Source organism: Protobothrops mucrosquamatus, unplaced genomic scaffold, assembly GCF_001527695.2.
Source record: "Protobothrops mucrosquamatus isolate PMUCROS unplaced genomic scaffold, P.Mucros_1.0 scaffold144, whole genome shotgun sequence".
Taxonomy (NCBI): domain Eukaryota; kingdom Metazoa; phylum Chordata; class Lepidosauria; order Squamata; family Viperidae; genus Protobothrops; species Protobothrops mucrosquamatus.
The window spans coordinates 1,088,271-1,093,350 of NW_015386510.1; the positions used below are offsets into that span (position 1 = coordinate 1,088,271).

A 5,080-nucleotide genomic window follows, 5' to 3' on the forward strand; every position below is an offset into this window, starting at 1 on the left:
CAATGATAAAACCATGGGGTTGTCTGACTGGTGATTATGAATTACACTTCCAAATTGTAGAAAAGTTTTAATTTATTATAGGGCATTAGTATATTTTAATTATTATAGCAATGTTTACTTTGGAAAAATACAGCTTACCAAATCTCTTAATTCAAAGCACTCTCCACTGCAAATTATTTTTAAAATTCTAGGAGAATTTTATTTTCTGATTTACAGAACAATAGACTGTTTGGAAATATTTCTACCATAGTATGTAAAGAAGTTCCTGAATGAGTCACTGTGACATTTAGTACTGCATGATGACTTATGACCATATGGTAGTTTCAGATACTTAATTCATCTAGTTTCCCGCAGCACCGCTTATTGGTACATTTCTCTATAAACATTCAAAGTTTAAAATTTCATGCATTAAAGCTTAATTTTTACCCTTCCACTAATAAAATGCACACAATTTCTTTTAACATTTAATAAGAATCTCCCCGTTTTTTATGAATTTGTAAAAATGAATCCCTTATCAAAACCTCATCCCTTTTTATATCCCACATAAACAAACAGATACATTCCTATACGAAAATGATATATTCCTAAACTAAATGAAAAATAATTTCGTAAAACTACTTATTGTAGCAGCGGAACTGTTTTAACAATTTTTTTATTTATATACAGGAAAGTACACAAAATAATTTCTATGACATTTTTGATAAGGATAATGGCATAAAGCAACTCACAATGTCCTCTAAGCTCATTCACATTTTTATTTTAAAATATTATTTTAAGGGAAGTATCATGGACTTCGAAAGGAAATTAAATGTGTCTCCTAATGTAGCATTAATATCCTTATAGTAATTTCTCTTGGATCAAGATTGAGTATTGTACATTGGCCATACTTTAAAACTAGAATCTCCTTTCTAGCATATGTTATCAATTTAAGAAGTTTGAAATATTTCTGGCATACAATTTATTTATTTATTTTATTTATTTATTTCATTTATACCCCGCCCTTCTCCCGGAGGACTCAGGGCGGCTTACAGCCAGTTTAAAACAATCCCACATAAATACCAAATACAAATCTAAAATAATTAAAAATAAATATTTGAATTGGCCGCTCTATTAAAATTTTGTTAAAACCAATTAAAATACCCCCTAGGCCAGTCCTGCCTGNGTCTTGAGGGCGCGGCGGAAGGAGGGGAGATCCGGAATCACCCGGATCTCTGGGGGCAGCTCGTTCCAGAGGGTGGGCGCTCCGACAGAGAAGGCTCTCCCCCTGGGGGTCGCCAACCGACACTGTCTGGTTGGCGGCACCCTGAGGAGGCCCTCTCTGTGGGAGCGTATCGGCCGGTGGGAGGTAATCTGTGGCAGATTACCTCCCAAACACACATATACAGTAATATAAGAGTGTCTCTGACTTAACAAAACAATTGTAGTGGGTATACCAGTAAGTTAAATTCCATTGGAATTTCAATTTTATATGTCTGTCTGTGTGTATATATATAATATATATATTATAGGAGTCACATTTTTACGGATACCATTAAGTATATATATGTATATTATAAAACAAAGCGACCACCATATATATATACACACACACACACACATATATATATATGGTAGAATTGTGTAACATAGTGCAGCTTCACCTGAAAGCCTCACTTCAAACAGATAAGAGACAGTTCTTTAGTTCAGAAAATAAAAATCACCTTGTATCAACTAGAAGCACTGAGAGGGTCAACTTGATTTAGCCAGTAACTTCACTCTAGTGGGAAGGGCTTTTGTGTATGAGCAGCAGCTCTTTATAATGGTGAGACTGAAGCAGTACAGCCCTTCTGATCTAGTGCTTCGGAGGGAACCTCTGCTTCAAGTTGTGGCATCCCTTTCAAGTTGCACACAGCCTTAGTAATCAGCAAACCCTGTCCATGGTGATAGGCTGTATCATATTGAAAACCAGGAAGCAAAGATAGAATCCTAAGTCAAAATAATCTTTTAAAATATTTATTTTAATTACTTACCATAGTTCTAAGTTATCCCAACCAATTAGGCACACACAATCATTGTATACAGTGAAAAACCATAATATAAAGGACAATTAAAATACCTATCACTAGTGCATGCCTCCTCAGGAACTTGGGGAGTGGGAGGTGTTCAACAGATGCTCCTACTGTTCGTACCAGCTAGGCTGATTCTATCTTGGCAAGGCATTCCCTGATATTTTACTTTCTATTTTATTTTAGTCTCCTAATCAAGATTTTCCAGATTAACAGTGGTTTAGCTTTAAGGAAAAAATAGTGACTGAACTGGGACTCTCTTCCATGACCAATAATCCATTTATATGATCTCTCATCTTGTAGGTTGCTATTCGAAGAAAGTAAGCTGGGTAGGCATTGCTCAGTCTTACTTGGGAACAATTTGTGAGATACCTCCAAGCTTGGCTTGACCTAACAATTAGTCTTTACACACAGATTGTTTCCTATGATAAAATTCAAATCTAAAGCAAAGAAAATTGGAGAGCTGATTAAGTGGGCTGTGAAACTCTGAATGGCTCTTAGCAAGGCTACCAATAACATTTGATAAATACTGTATAGCCTGGGGAATTAACATCTTTAATACCACAGTCCTATATAGCAGGCATGTCAAACTCGTGACATCATGTGATGTTGCACAATGTATGATGACTTTTTCCCCATTGCCAACAATGGGGTGGGTGCAGTTTCGGTGTGACGCATCTGGCCCACGGGCCAGCAGTTTCACATGCCTGCTATATAGGATCTGTGGGAGATGGACAGTTAAGAAGTGTGAAAATAAATAGTATAGCAGTGTCTCAACTTTGGCAATTTTTAAAATGTGTGGACTTCAACTCCCTTCCCCTTGCAACATTTTTGGAGCTGAAGTCCACACATCTTAAAATTGCCAAGACTGAGAAGCACTGCATGTTCAGTGACTATTTGAAGTTATGACACCCTAAAAAAAGATTTACAATTGGTTCTTGAACTTGCAGCTGTCACAGCATTTCCACATAAACTTGATTGCAATTCAGGTGTTTAGCAACCAGCACACATTTATAATGTTCACAGCATCCTCACCCACATGATCACCATTTGCAAACTTCATAGCTGGATTTCAACAAGCAAAATCAATGGGGAAGCTGGTAGGAAATAGAAAGCTGCAGTCACCTTATGTTGCATTTAACCAATGTGGTGATTTGCTTAAAGACCATAGTGCAGTTTCTCAACCTTGACAATTTTAAGGCATGTGGACTTCAACTCCCAGAATTCCACAGCCAGCAATGCTGGCTGTGGAATTCTGGGAATTGAAGTCCACATGCCTTAAAATTGTCAAGGTTGAAAAACACTGCCATAGTGAGAGTTAACCTAAGTCAAGCATGGTCAGTTTCATTTTATGACAGCACTGTTGGTCATGGAATTGCTGACCTCAATTGCCGTCTGTAAGGACTACCTGTGCAGGCATAGTGAGAACACCATAAAATTGTTTCCTGCTAAGGAAGGATGAACTGTATAAGCTTGATGTCTAAATGGAAGGTACAATTTCAACTACTACTATTTTTTTTTTGAACCAGTAACATGAAGCGCCATGATTTTCAAGCATTTTTAATCACAGTAAGGCAGTGTTTCTCAACCTTGACAATTTTAAGGCATGTGGACTTCAACTCCCAGAATTCCACAGCCAGCAATGCTGGGCTGTGGAATTCTGGGAGTTGAAGTCCACATGCCTTAAAATTGTCAAGGTTGAGAAACACTGCAGTAAGGCAATAACACAAGTAATAAAACACAGTGAAACAATCGTGTAGAGATTTGAGTGAGCCAACGGTTAAAATCAGCCACATTTCTAAGTCAATTTATGACTCAAATGGTTCCCCCTCCCCGTCAACGGAAGGTTCCAAAGTTTAAGAATGGCCATTGAGGTGGCCCTTCTTGTGTTTCAAACAAATGTGTGTCCCATTGAGCCGAACACGCTCTCCTTCCTAACTCTGCTCTTCGCTTAACAGTGTTTCTCAACCTTGACCATTTTAAGGCATGTGGACTTCAACTCCCAGAATTCCACAGCCAGCATTGCTGGCTGTGGAATTCTGGGAGTTGAAGTCCACATGCCTTAAAATGGTCAAGGTTGAGAAACAGTGGCTTAGAATATTTGCTATTGTCCCTCTCCCAACCCACGCGGGGAGGAGGGGGGGTTCTTCCAGCGACGAAGCCCCTGTCGAACATTCGCAGGGCTGTCCGAGGATAAAGGGGAAAGAAAAACGTTCCACGACAGGCAGAAATTCAACTGGATAGGCTCTCCGACGCAGGACAAGAAAAAAGCCGTTTGTTGCGTTTCTGCTTGTCCGGGGAAAAAAAACAAACAAACATGTCCCTCGCGCTCCAGAGCCGGTCTGCCCCGTGGAAGGGACCCCTTGGCCGCTCTCCCTCTTAGCCTCATCGGTCCCGGCTGGCTCGCCCGCCATCCCTCGCTGACTGACCTCCGCTTTCCTCCCGAGGGAGGGGCTTCTGGGGAAGCGCCACCGCCGCCTCGGCCGCCGCAGCTCAGGGCTCCAGTGGGCGGGGAAGAGATGACCCGGATTTCACACCGAGCAACGAGTTCGCGAGCTGAGGTGCCTAGAAAGGCCGGAGTTGCCTTTCCTCTCTTCTTTCCGCTGACGTCATCTTCACGGCCCTCGATAGTTCATGCGCGCCCAGCAGCTCCGGATGGGAGCCGACCATTGGAGGAGAAACAGGAAACGCTGATTAAACTCGCTCCCATTTCCTAGAGAGGTTGCTTCCTGGCCGCTTTTGTAAGTTTGAGTCTCAGTTTTGTTCATAGAGATAGGGAGGAAAAAAAACTTGTCCATTCCTGTCGTTGGGAGACGCTTCGTTTTCCCTTTTAGGGAAGCGGCGCCAGGAATTTGGTTTAAGAGAGGCAAGCAGGAATTCACGGCCTGCTTCAACTGGAGTGCTTTTTTCTGGTTGGATAATCTGCGGATCCTTAAGCTTTGGGTACAAGGGCTTAGTTTTGCTCTTGAGGGCCATATCAGCTCACCTTTAGAAAGTCCGAAGTTGCTATTGGGTGGGAGAATGGAAATGTAAAA

The 5,080-nt window shown here is 41.0% G+C and overlaps 1 protein-coding gene across 1 annotated transcript in view; it reads right to left on the reverse strand.

Annotated features, from left to right (window-relative positions):
* PEX2 (peroxisomal biogenesis factor 2) overlaps window positions 1-4,559 on the reverse strand; it is a 12,063-nt gene extending 7,504 nt beyond the window's left edge. The window contains exons 1-2 of the mRNA XM_015813225.1: window positions 4,475-4,559; window positions 1,701-1,927 (exon numbers count right to left, since the gene is read on the reverse strand). The gene's annotated coding sequence lies outside the window, so the exon portion shown is untranslated. The remainder of the gene's footprint in view (window positions 1-1,700; window positions 1,928-4,474) is intronic.
* Between the last annotated feature and the right edge of the window lie 521 nt (window positions 4,560-5,080).